This window comes from Cheilinus undulatus, linkage group 5, assembly GCF_018320785.1.
Source record: "Cheilinus undulatus linkage group 5, ASM1832078v1, whole genome shotgun sequence".
Classification (NCBI taxonomy): domain Eukaryota; kingdom Metazoa; phylum Chordata; class Actinopteri; order Labriformes; family Labridae; genus Cheilinus; species Cheilinus undulatus.
The window spans coordinates 2208191-2222707 of record NC_054869.1 but is presented as its reverse complement, the minus strand read 5'-3'; positions in this window follow the sequence as shown (position 1 = coordinate 2222707).

The window sequence follows — 14517 nt, the reverse complement described above, 5'->3', positions numbered from 1 at the left end:
ATTTTTTTTAACGAAAAACATTTACTATATGCATTTGGAAGCATAAAACATGCTGTAAAAAAGAAAACATTTATAGAGTACAAAATCAGTTATTATTATGTAAATACATTTTTGTCACAATTCCTCAAATTTTATAAGAAAATTTGAAACTTGAATTTATTTCTTCAAGTAAAAAAAAAATCATGAAGAGCTCAAACATTCAAACATTTAATTCAGTCATAAAAAGCATTTTATCAAACACTGAATATTTCATAGAACATCAAAACCTTTAGCAAAAGATTAAAACAAAAAATACAATCAAAATGAAACATTACTAAACTAAGTAACTAAGACAGTGAAGCATTTTTCAGTTTGATTTTGAAAGGTTTCAAAAAATGATGTTAAATATTTCTTTTATATTTATATTATTTTAATGAATATTTTTGAAGTGACATGTTATTGCCAAAAGTGACAACTTTTCTGCATTTAGTCAAATGTTTTTGCAGATGACCCTCGGGGGCCACCATAGCTGATGGACCACCTGAGCTGTAAACAGGAAATACAGTCATTATATGTGAATAAAATCATGAAATATCAACTGATGAGGAGCAGGGAGTGGTGCTTTGACAGGAGCCTCCAGCTTGTCTGTAGAGACGTTTGAATTACAGCCAGCAGAGGAAGTTCCTCCTCCTCCTCCTCCTCCTCCTCCTCCTCCTCCTGCTGCTGCTGCTGCTCAGAGGAGGTGCTCAGAGGTCGTGTTGGCGTGAGGAAAAGGCGGCCGGGGTGGGGAAAGGTTAAAGGCAACGGGGCTATGTGGAGGTGCTGTGGCCGCTTGGAGGAGGGCAGCAGCCTGTGAAATCTAACATTCCTGACCAATGGAGCTGAAATAACAGCATTGTCCGATGAAAAGGACCTGCCTTGCCATCCAGCAGCCACCACGCTCTCCTCCGCTGCTGCAGAGGGAATCCACAGAGGATCCCTCAGGATCCAAGAGGGGATCAGTGACACAACTCTGGGTTACTGATATATTAAAGGGGAGATGTAACACGTTTTCACATTTCCCATCATAACAGTACAGGAGCATCACATTTCACAGCATTGATGCCCACTGTCCACAGAACATGGCTGTAAGAGTCTCCTCTCTGCTCTCTAAATTGCAGTTTCTCTTTGAACAGTGTGATTTATTTTGAAGTGTGATGCTTTATTGACCAGCAATCGATCCACTGCAAGTCAATAAACTCCTGACAGTGAGATCCAATCGAGAGTTATGGAGACCATTCGTGCACCACTATTCCTGCGTGGTTAAACAAGCTAAAGCAGCCTTAAGTTAGAAAACAGAAAGAGATTTCAGAAAACCTTCCTGTAGGACCCCATGTTGATCTCCTTCTCCACATTCCTCATCTAGCTCCCTGAGTGCATACAGGTCTAATAAAGACATACAATGGACCATGAATTTTCAAGAAAAAAAAAACTTTTTAAGTCGTGAGTTCACAAGAAACTAAACTCAGTCTTTTTCATTTTATATAAAGCTGATGAGAAATTAAACTCCCAACTGTTAATAGCCCCAGTTTACAGAAATGTCTCTTCTAAGTCCAGATGATAATGATAGTGTGATGATTGTCAGTAAAATCACAAAGACTTCCTTATTGATCATTTCCAGTAAAAGGTATCATCTGGTTAGGATCCCAGCTGCAGGGCTTGTGAAAGTCAAACCATTTCTTCATTTTCACTGGTGAATCCATCTTGCAAAGCTCCCGCTGAATGGGCCCAGTTAGAAAGTGACAGGACCAATCAGCGTCAAGAGGCAGTACTTTCAGGTGCAGCAGTGTCGTGATGTAAACAAGCAGCAGCAAGAGCCGGTGCAATTGATGGAAGAGATTAGCGTGGATGCTGCTAAGCAGTTTTATCAGAACTTGACGGCATTTCTTTGTTAAATAGAAGAACAAAGAACAGCAGTGTTCTTCACAATAAGCCTTCTATAACTAACCCTGCAAAGCAGATGGATTTTTCTTGTTTTCTTGTTTTTCACTGGTGAATCCATCTTGCAAAGCTCCCGTCTGAACCGTTTGGGCCCAGTTAGAAAGTGACAGGACCAATCAGCGTCAAGAGGCAGTACTTTCAGGTGCAGCAGAGTCGTGATGTAAACAAGCAGCAGCAAGAGCCGGTGCAATTATGGCGGAAGAGATTAGCGTGGATGCTGCTAAAGCACCAGTTTTATCAGAACTTGACGGCATTTCTTTGTTAAAAGAAGAACAAAGAACAGCAGTGAGTTGTTTTCTTTTCAAAAATGACAAAAGTGGAGTACTGACATGTCTGTAGTCACCATGTTTCGCATTATTCCTGAGTAGCTGTGCATGCGCAGCTCAATAGCTGCTACGTCATGTGCTTTGTTGCTCTGATTGGCCCGTAGAGATGTGACAGACAGAACGTTCATCCAATCACACTCCGAGTTTTTTTTTCAAAGCCTCTGCCTTTTCTCAAACGTTTCCTATTGAAGCTTTCCCAGATGTGTCAGGTGGCGTGTCTGTAAGATGGGGAACAGTTCTGAGATCTAACCAACTTTGATATTAACAGGCCCATCCAAAATTATTATCCTGGTGCCACATGTGCACTACAGAGAAGCTGAAGGTCTGAGTTTTATTTATTTCAGTAAAAAAGATGTTTGGCTGGATGCGCTAACTGATGGGATCACAAACCTGCATACCTCAACAGAATGTCATCAAAGAGAGAAAAACCCAGAGAGGAGAGGGTTAATGCTGTTAGACGCTCCGCTGTCTCTGCAGGTTGCAGCAGTGGTGAACAGACTTCATCAATACAGGGATCAATACATGACTGACTTTGACATTACAGCTCCAGAACACTAACTCACAGCTGACAGTGAAGTTAACATCAACTAGCTAATGTTAGCTAATTAGCACTCACCAGTGCTTCAGTGATGAGGAGTTTCGCATCCCAAACAGCACCTTTATTGATCCAAACACGCTAAATACATCACAGTGTCCTTTGAAGAGGACTGACGCTCATGAGGGTGGTGTAAGGAGAACGATTCTCCTCTACTGTAGCTGTAGCCGCAAGCAAACACTAAAGCTAAGTTCTAGCTGGGACATCTCTGCAGTTTTCTGATTTAGATAGTGGTCCTGTGCTGGGGTAGTGTCCAACAGGACTAAAAGTTCCTGTTAACACATTATCTCTGTTTTTCTGCAGTTTTCAGGAGATTTGCATATTTCCTTTTGCTCCAGCTCAGCATAGTGGTCAGTGATAGCGGTTCTAAGCTTGTTTGACTGAAAACTATGAATAATGGGAGCAACTTTTCAATCAGGCTATGTGCACTGGGTGATATGAGTGGGTGCACTTGGGGTCACATATATTGGTTTATTGATCAACTTTTTAGATACATTTTATTGAAGATTTTTTTTTTTTCAGAATGGAAAAACAGAAACAAAAACAAGGTTATCAGGGTTAGTAAAATACAGTTTATTTTTTTAGTTAGGTTAAGTCAGGATTGCTTTCTCCAGTGTCCAGATATTGTCATTATTAGTCTATCTTCTAAATGAGTGTGTATCCAGAGTAGGACCTTTACAAAACATGTACATGAAAACCAATCATCATGCTTGAGTAAGTCACTAAAGAACAAGAGGCACAAACCAAAATTACAATTGTTGTTATACAGATGAAAATACACACCAACTACCTGCTATCATATATTTAAGTTCAGAAATGCTTTCCATTTGGACCAGTATCTACTGAAAAGGTCAGCCTCTCCATGTCATACGATTCCTTTATGATCGTAATCCATTTTACTTTTGGGGGTGGTTCCTTGTCAAGTCACTTCTTGGTTATTGCTGTTTGCTGGCAACTGATAATATTCTAAGAAATTATTTGTCCTGGGCATTAAGCGTGTGTGGTACAGTATATGAAAGTGATCAGCAAGCAGGTTACTACACTGTCTCCAGCAGCGGCCAGATTCTGGTCCACCATTTAGAAGATATTTCATTTTGGCAGTAATAAAATCTTATATTCTTTCCATAAATGTGCACGAGCACACGCTGCTCCGCTTCTCTCTCCGCTTAGACTGGGTTTTAAAAATATTTGACCACTCGTCATCAGTCAGGGTTGTATTTGCTCCTCTCCCCTTTAGTTTTCACATATTCAGTAGACTGATTCTTCAACAACTCTAGGCATACGTATATTTTTGAAACAAATCTCTAGTGAATGCTACCCATGTATGCATCAGTGAAAATACTGATGAGGCCCATATCAGTGACTACATAAGCTTTAATGTTTCTGTTGAAGTGACTGCTAAGCTGTAAAAGCCTTTTTCTCAAAATCATAGATATCGGCAAGATTCTGGAACTTTTTCAGACCAGCACTGCTTGAAATAAAGCAGTATGATGTAATCCCTTTCCAGAGCCACTGCTAGAATCTGTCAGGATTGTGGTGAAAAAAAAGAAAAAACAGGACTTAAATGCAGATAAAGTAAAATTTAATTAAAAATCCAAGAAGAACTTGAACAAAACTTACTTCTAGATAAAAAAATAAAACAGGTAACAAAATGTCTCTGAAAACACGAGGAGGACTTAAGGAGTAACACCAACAGCAAACATCAAACAGCAAACAATGAACTGACAACAGACAGGAAGAAACACAGAACCATGAGAAAACAAAGAACAAACAGGAAAACACTGAAAAAACTGAGGAACGTAATAAATCAAAACCTGGAACATGACAAGAATTTAGCTGGGCAGGTCTAAAATCCCTTCCATCTTTACAATCCTGCTCCTCTATCTTTCTGTAGCTGTTTACATTCTTTATACCAGATATTTAGAGGAATCATGGTCCAGTTACTTTATTTATCTGAGTGTAATTTATTCAGATTTTTATCTGGTACTTTGTCAGTTTTAAGTCTTGATATAGCGCTATCAGTCTCTTCCTTTGTAATTTCCTGTGTTATCATGTTATTCTGTTCAACGCTGATGGACGGTAAATCAAGGGAATCTAGAAACTGTTTTATTACTGAGGCCTGAGAGTATAACTCTGTAGAATACTTTTCAAAGGACTGTTGTATTTCCTCTGGTTTATGACATATAGTGTTTGTATGGGATCTCTGATTTTAAAAAATGATCTTTCAGTTTGTTGTTTCTGCAGTTTCCATGCAAGGCTCTGGGTCCATTCTCACAATAATTTATATTTATTTTTTTAGCTTAATTTCCACTGGTTCATCAAGTATATTATTTAAAATTTGTTTGTGTTTATTTGTTCAAGTATTTGGGATTGTTGAACTCTCTGTGTTGTTGTTCAAAGTGTTTTAATCTTAGTACTTAATTTCTTTAACTGTTTCTGTTTTTCGTTCTTCCTCATTATTAATTTTCCTCTCAAAACAGCCTTTGCTGCATGCCATGAAACACTTGGGGATGTTTCTTCATTCTTATTAAATGCCATATGATCATTAAGTTCATTGATAACACAACCATTGAGTCTTTGGTCATTTGGAACAGGGGTTCTCAACCTTGGGGTCGGGACCCTAAAAAAACTAAGAACATTCTTGAATTACACTGTTGCTACTTTACACCAATTTTGCTTAATTTTAACTCCTTTCATCACTTTTTCCCCACCAATTTCATCAATTTTAACACATTTTTGAAGATTAAAACCCTTTTTTTTGTCAATTTTAAACCCTTTCCACCACTTTCTTTGCCTGTTTTTGCCACTTCTTAACCAAATCTTACCAGTCTCTGCCTATTGTTGGCTCTGTTGACACATTGTTGCCACTATTAACCCCTTTTACCACATTTTAAGCCCAATTCACAATTTGATATGCCCATTTTTGCCAGTTTATATCAACTTTCATCCCATTTCACCTAATTTCCACCACTTTAACCCATTTTTGCCTTTTTTTTTTGGTTCTTTTACCACTTTGATCTAATTTTTGGCATTTCTAACCCATTTCTGCTACTTTTAAAATCTAATTTCACCACCTTTCCCACCATCTTTTGCCATTATTAACCCATTTTAGCTATTTTTAACATATTATAATTCTTTTTAAACAAAGTGATTTACATTTTTAAGAGGGCTACTTACTACACAAATGAATTAAAATGTGTTTCTATGATAAGAGTGGTTATTATTCTGGTTAAATATAAAATACCACAGCTTAACTTTACAATGGACCAGGATTCTGTTGGCCCTCAGTTTGGCTGGGCCCCAGAAAGCTCTCCCATCCCCCCCATGGACGTCCTAGTCTCCACATGACCATTCTTGAATTTGCATGGCTGTGTCCAACCACCTTCAGGTACAGTGGGGGTCCCCGGTCACTGGCACCTTTATTTTGGGGGTTGGGGGCTGAAAAGGTTGAGAACTCCTGCCAGGAGGTTTTCATCAGCTTCTTTGGTGCTGCATCAGTGGAGCCGTCACCTCCGGTGTCATCCGTGGTCAGTCCTCCCCTCTTTAAATCCTTCATCGCCTCCACTGTGCTGCCGGATGTGACTGGGCCGCTGTCAAAGTTTTGCGAGTGGTGGCGTCTGGAAGCGGAGACCCTTTTCTTTTAGTAGTTTTCTGATCGGAGTGTAAGCCTTCCTTTTCCTCTGAATCTCTTAGGGCTAGTCGTGATTAAAATACACAAGCTGTATTTCTCTCTTTTTCCAAGTCAAGCAGAGTACCGATTCCTTAACACTGTACTCCAAAAAGCAGATCACCATTGACCTGGGGTTTGCGCTTGGAGGTCAGTCTTGATAAAGTTTTCAACAAACTCCAGCACATTTCCTCCTTTGGTGCCTTAGCCAAGGAGCTCCACTCTTCAAGATCTGCAACACCCTGTTCCGCCTCCTCTACTCTATCTTTCAAATCCGTGCCAATTTCATTAAACTTGGAACCAATTTCTTCAAGAAAATCTGCCAAATTTTCCTCATGTCTTTGTAAAAGCTTTTGTGAAAGTCATTCAGCTCGGTCTTCATGCTCAAATTATGGCTTTTAGCTCAGCATGGATGGCTCCGATGCTAGCTTGCAGGGTGTACATAGCTTCATGTTTATCTTTTTCTGCTGTCTATCTCTCAGATTTTTCAGTTCTTTGGGATATTTTGCTCTTCAGCTGTCGTGTTTCCCCTTCCATCTTTGCTTTTAGACTGAAGTAAACTAGATTTAATTTTGGGGAAATATTCCTGACCACTTTACGCTGCTGCTTGTATCTGCACCATACTGGAAGTCCATCTACATTCAACTTTTCGATGAAAAATAGCTCTCATCTAATATCAGGTTTAATGGTAAATGCAGGTCTTTACAAACTATCAAAATACACGTGGTATTAGCAGGAGCAGAGACAAATAAATGTATGCATGTTTGTCCTTTCAGGGCTTGTGCAATGATGTGCTTTTTATGGTCCTGACTCTTAAATCCTGTTTTGTTCAATCTCAGGTCCAAACTGAAGCATTCCTCTGTGACTGCTGGTCATTTCTGGATTTTTGGGTGGTAATTTCTAATCAAGGGTATGGTGCTTTAGATTATAGGAGTTCAAACCATGATGAAACTACCAGAGTTAAAGTGCTCCCTAATAGTTTTCTCTTCATTTAAGCCTGTGCATTTGCATTTTCATACATTTATTTCCAGAAAGAGACTCAGAAAAAGTTTTGCTTTCCTTCTTCGATGTCACACAGACTGCAGCATATTTGAGAGAGAAAAGAGAGAGAAAGCCTCCACCCCACCCTGCCCTGCCCCCTCCCCCACTCAATTCAGAGCTGCATTATCAAGTAGCTTACGGCCCCCCCATCCCGCGTGGGCCAAAGAAATCCCAACAGTAAGAACCAGGATCTTTACTTTACTGATAAACAATAAACAGGTCTGAGTTACTGGCTCCTCTCTCTCATCTTTCCTTTCTCCTCGTTGAGGCCGGAGCTCAAACCTGTCTGCCATGACGTCTTTTGGATGCTATGTAAGGAATGCGCATTCACGCGCCCCCTCCACTCGTGTGTGTGGTGTTGTGCACACACTCGTGCATAAAAGTGGCGGTGCTGAGTGAAGTATGTGGGGCCGCAGGAAGTTTCATGCCCATATTTGGCAGTGACGGCTGACTGATCAGGTTGACATGCTGCCCACAGTAAAGAGCTGTGCTCCACAGTGCATGCAGTGTGTTTTTAAACAGGAATTTTCTCTGACTTTTACACAAAAAAAATTGAAGGCAGAGAGCAGCCAAAACCATGTTTACCAGCGGCATGTGTGTTCATTTTCACCGGGAAGTTTTTTAAAAAATTGCTTCTTTAAAACATTTTAAAGGTTTAAGTTTTTCTGTGTAGACCAAAACACTGGAAACAAGCAGCTCTAAAGACCCTGTACTATTTCTGACTTTCACTCCTACCCTACAAAATGGGACTACCCTCTCAATTCGCCATCATAAGCCATGGCAAGCATTTACATGAGCACACGTGAGGGCTTTAACATGTCTACCACTGATTTTCTAAAATGCTTGTTCAAAATAAAAAGACTAAGTCAAGTCTATAGCCTGGACGCTTTAGATCTGTGATACTCAACATATGGCTCTAGAGCCACATGTGGAGATTAATCAGTTTGTTTCCCACACTTACACATTAGGCTTTAATTTTATTCTCTGTCTGTGTATGTCCATTGCCATTATTTGCACTTTTTGCCCCTTTATTCATTTTTTTGCTACTTTTTTCCCCATCTTTCCCATGTATATCCTGTTGTTTGCAATTTGCAATTCTATTTCCCCCTTTTTCTGGCACTATTTGCCCATTTAAGTTGCTTTTTGCTCATTTTTGCCACCTTTTTGCCAAGTTTTGTCACTTTTCATTCATTTTTTTCTATATATTTGCTGCTTTTTCACCATTTTGCCACCTGTAACTTATGTTTTTGTCACATCTCACCCATTTTTGCCACTTCTGCCTTTTTTCAACTTTTTGCCAACTTTCACCCAGATTTCGTCAATTTATGTCTATTTTCCCCTTTCTGGCTGTTTTGCCACTTTTTTGCCCATTTTTGCCACTTTGTTGCACCTTTTTCCCCATTTCTGCCACTTTTTCCCCCTTTTGCCCATTTTTGACGCTTTTTTGCACATTTTGCAATTTTTTTTTTGCATCTTTTATTATTCCCCCAGAAAACCTTAAAAAGGGGGAAACTTTGATGTCAGAAATTATCCATTGGAAGTCACAGTAATCAGTTTGTTTCTCACACTTGGTTTTAATTGTCAACCTTATTTTTTTGTCTGTGTATTTCCATTGCCCTTATTTGCAATTTTTTTTGTCACTTTTAATCCATTTTCACTGCTTTAAGGCTACTATTGTTGCTTCTGTCTTGCCAATTTTTGCCCCACTTTCCCCAGTTTTGACTTGTTTATCCTGCTTTTTGATACTTTTGCCACTTTTCACCCATTTAAGCTGCCTTTTGCCATTAAATGCTGCTTTTCCCCCCAACTTGTTTCCACTTTTTGCCCATTCTCCCACTTTTTGCTGCCTTTTGCCCATTTTAGTCCATTTTCACTCATGTATTGTCATGTTTTTGCCACCAGCAACCCATTTTTGTGGCACTTTCCACCCAAATTTTGCCACTTTCTGCCCTTTTTTGCCACCTTTTATTCCCACTTTTGTCACTTTTCACCCAGTTTTTGGGCATTTTATGCCTACTTTCCCCTTTTTCACCATTTTTGCCAGTTTTTGACCATTTTGCCCCCTTTAACTTGTTTTTATTGCCACTTTGATCCATTCTTGCCACTTTTCATCATTTAGATTGTGGCTCTTGCAAAGGTATTTTTCAACAATTTGGCTCTTTGGTTGTCCAGGGTTAAGTAACGCTGGGCTATACTATATCTGCTTCTCTCATACTTGTGTGATTTCATTTATGTGAAAGGTTTTGGGAGCTACAGTCTTCAGTCTGTGACGGTCTTCGCTCTCTCCTTTTAGACCTTCTGTGGCTTGCCTACTCACAGAACAGTCACTGTTTTATTTTGAAAGTTATTAGTGTAAAGATCCTTTTCTGGGTGAAAACAAAGCTGTGCATGAAAAAGTAGAATGTTTTAATGAACTTTGCGGTGCTGTGTAGTTTGGTGTGCAAAAGGTGAGGAGATAGATTGCTGATACCTTGTTCTTCTGTGCAACCTGTTGCACAACATTCAGTAAAAATTAACCTTCTGCAGCGCTGACAAACAAGTTTGGACCCTGGCCATACGAGGCACAGCCTGCTCGCACATCAAAGGTAACGTCACTGCTCCAACTTCATGTCTATCAGCACGAGCACATGCTGCTCCGCTTCTCTCTCAGCTTTTAAACCTTCCATTCAGAATGATTAGAAACAGTTTGAATTTTACACAAAGCTGCAACAAATCCTTTTCTGAGCTAGAGTTTTCATAATCTGACCTTGTTTGTTTGTTTTTTAATTCAGAAGTACAATTATATTAGAACTTCTTCTGCCTTTACTTGTAGAGGAGGAAGGTGACAGGGCTGGAAACAGAAATGAGAAACCAGAGATTGAATTGCGTAAAAGGAGCCATAGGCCAGACAGGAACCTGGGCCTCCAGCCCACATGACCAAACCATCTGCAGGCCAAATTCAGTTATTTCAAATTTGGCAGCAGCACAAGATCAAAAGGGTATTTTGCGATGGAACTATGGAGCAGAGCTACGCAGCAGTTAGCATCGACATAAACTGTAAACCAGGGGTGTCAGACTCAATCACAGTAGGGGCCAGATTCTGGATTCAGGACTAACCTGAGGGCCTCACAGGGTCCCCTTTTTAACCATAAACTGTCAACCTCATTTCACCAGTAATAAAATAGAAAACACAAAAAACGAAGCACTGTTGATAAATGATTTTGACATTTAGAAAGTTAAAAGATAAGTTTAAAGGCTCAAAATCTGAGAAAAGTACATTTATTAGTTCAAAGAGGTCAAAACATGAAATTGAAATTGAAAAATAATGGTTTTTTAAAGGCAAGTACTTTAGAAAGAAAGTCAAAATCATTAATTTAAAAGGGTCAAAATATGAAATAAAATTTTAAATTGTGAGTCTATAAGTTCTACTATGGGATTATGAAGTCAAAGTTTGGAGTTGAAAATATGAGATAAAATACAAAATAATTGGTTAAAAAGGTCAAAATATCACTTAAAAATTAGAATTATGAATCTTAAAGCTCAGAATATTATATGATAAGTCAAAATTATGAGTTGAAATGCTCAAAGTATGAAATCAAAACGTCAGAATCCTAAGTTCGAGTCCTAATTGTGAGACGTAAAATTGAAAATATGAAATTAAAATATAATTTAATTTCTTTTCCCACATTCCTGACTTTTTATCTAAATATTTTTACTCCTTAGATTTTGTGACTTAAAGAGGGGGTATTATACTTCTCCATCCATCCATCCATCTTCTTCCGCTTATCCAAGATCAGGTCACGGGGGCAGCAGCCTAAGCAGGGAGACCCAGACTAGCCCCCCGAGAGACTTGAACTCCTCCACTTGGGGCAGGGTCTCATTCCCAACCCAGAGAGGGCATTCCACCCTTTTCCAACTGAGGACCATGGCCTCAGATTTGGAGGTGCTGATTCTCATCCCAGCCGCTTCACACTCGGTTGCGAACCGTTCGAGGGAGAGCTGAAGGTCACGGCCTGATGAAGCCAACAGAACCACATCATCCGCAAAAAGCAGAGACCCAATCCTGAGGCCACCAAACCGGACGCCCTCAACGCCCTGGCTGCGCCTAGAAATTCTGTCCATGAAAGTTATGAACAGAACTGGCGATAAAAGGCAGCCCTGGCGGAGTCCAACCCACACCGGAAACGAGTCCGACTTACTTCCTGCAATGCGGACCAAGCCCTGACACCGGTCGTACAGGGACCGAACCGCCCTTATCAGTGGGTCCAGTACCCCATATTCCTGGAGCACTCTCCACAGGATTCCCTGCGGGACACGGTCGAATGCCTTCTCCAGGTCTATAAAACACATGTAGACTGGTTGGGCAAACTCCCATGCACCCTCTAGGACCCTGCCAAGAGTGTAGAGCTGGTCCATTGTTCCACGACCAGGATGAAAACCACATTGCTCCTCCTGGATCTGAGGGTTGACTATCCGATGGACCCTCCTCTCCAGGACCCCTGAATAGACCTTACCAGGGAGGCTGAGAAGTGTGATCCCCCTATAATTGGAACACACCCTCCGGTCCCCCTTCTTAAAGAAGGGAACCACCACCCCAGTCTGCTGGTCCAGGGGCACTGTCCCTGATGTCCACGCGATGTTGCAAAGGCGTGTAAACCAAGACAGCCCTACAACATCCAGAGCCTTGAGGAACTCAGGGTGGATCTCATCCACCCCCTGGGCCCTGCCACCGAGGAGCTTTTTGACCACCTCGGCGACCTCAGTCCCAGAGATAGAAGAGCCCACACCCAAGTCCCCAGCCTCTGCTTCCCCATTGGAAGGCGTGTCAATGGGATTGAGGAGGTCTTCAAAGTATTCCTTCCACCGACCCACAATGTCCCGAGTAGAGGTCAACAGCACGCCATCTCCACCATACAAGGTGTTGACAACATACTGCTTCCCCCTCCTGAGATGCCAGATGGTGGTCCAGAATCTTCTTGAAGCTGTACAGAAGTTGTTCTCCATGGCCTCCCCGAACTCCTCCCACATCTGGGTTTTTGCCTTGGCAACCTCTGAAGCTGCAAACCGCTTGGCCTGCCGGTACCTGTCAGCTGCCTCTGGAGTCCCACAGGCCAAAAAGGCCCGATAAGACTCCTTCTTCAGCTTGACGGCATCCCTCACCGCCGGTGTCCACCAGCAGGCTCGGGGGTTACCGCCACCACAGGCACCGACCACCTTACGGCCGCAGCTCCTATCAGCTGCCTCGACAATAGAGGTACGGAACACAGTCCACTTGGACTCAATGTCCCCCGCCTCCCCTGAAACATTATACTTCTCCAATTTTTAAAACATAAATATAAAGTCAAAATGTTGGGTGTCCATACTCCATGTATGCAAATTTTCAAACCGCAAGATAAATGTATGTGGCAGTTACCTTGGAATTAGCGTGTAAACTGATGAAAACGGTTCGTTGAAAATCTCTCCGAGATTCGGAGGAAAGCAGGTCCGTGGAGCGGGGGGTGTTAAAAAGACAGCAGCGAAAATGAAGCATTTCAGACAGAGGTTTTCAGGACACCAGTGTGAGACACATGAGGAGTTTTTGAGCTGTAAACCATGGAAAGCTACTACGTGGGTATCAGAAAGATGGTGTAAAGCCTTGAAAAAAGGCATAATACCCCCACTTTAACAAGGATATCTTAAATTACCAAGAATAAGTTCACATTTTTATACTGGAGGAACTCTGCAGACCTCAGACTGATGGGCCAGTTAGAACAGAAATGTGAGATCATCTTGCAGGCCGGATTTGGCCCACTGGCCTTGAGTTTGAAGCCTGTGCTGTAAACCTTTGTGGCTTGGGGTCTCTGGCTCCCAGGGGCATGAGTTTTGTCTGCTTTAAAATTATTTCAATTTTATTTATTTATTTAGTCATCTTTATTCAAACAGGAGAAAAAAACTCATTGAGATTAAAAATTGCACAGTCAGAGTTACAGACTAACAATGAGTAGTCATGTTAAGACCAGTACATTGAAAGAGAAACAGCAAGTATTTGTTCAAATCAACTACAACCAAAACACATTATTAAAAACATCTGCAGACAGATGTGACTGGCTCCAAGTCAACCATCCTCCTCTTAAAAGCTTCCAGTGAGACCAGCTCACTAAGTTTTAGGTCTTTCTGTAAGTCATTCCAGGGAAAGGGAGCAGCAAATTTAAAGACCTTTTTCCCAGTTCAGTTCTGACCCTGGGGACAGACAGGAAGAAAAGATACTGAGATTGGAGATTATAAGTTCCACAGTTCTTCAGACTGATATAGGTCAGAGGGTAGGACAGTAGAAGACCAAGAATAGCTTTGTAGATAAGAAAATACCAGTGTTTAAGTCTACCTGAAGACAAAGCACACCAACCCACACGTTCATACAACAAACAGTGATGAGTGAGGGATTTAAAGTTTGTGATGAACCTCAAAGCTCCATGACACACGTGTCTTCAGCATGTAAGCCCTGAGATGAAGCATGCATGCACAAAACATCCCCATAGTCCAACACTGACATAAAAGTGGCAGCAATCAGTCTTTTCTTAGACTCCAAAGATAGGTAGGATTTGATTGTGAAATTTAAAAAAAAAACAGTTTCAGCTTTAACCTCTTAACCAACTGCTGAATGTGAGGAGTAAAAGACAGGAAATCATCAATCAAAACACCTAGTTTTTATCTTTAACATGAAGCAAACTCGATCTGTGAACCCTGAGAATCATGAAACATGGGACGGGATGTTAAATTGTCTGTTGTGCCAGTAGGTAGTATGCACTTGCCTGAGGGTTTCCTTGATGTTAAGAGTGATTGGGAGTCCTCCTGGTGCTTCCTCCTGGTGGTTCCTTGATGTTAAGAGCATCACTGGAGTGGAGGTGCATCTCAGATATGGACGGATGTAAGTTTGGGACACATCATCGTTCTCAAGTGGGCAAGGGAGTGGT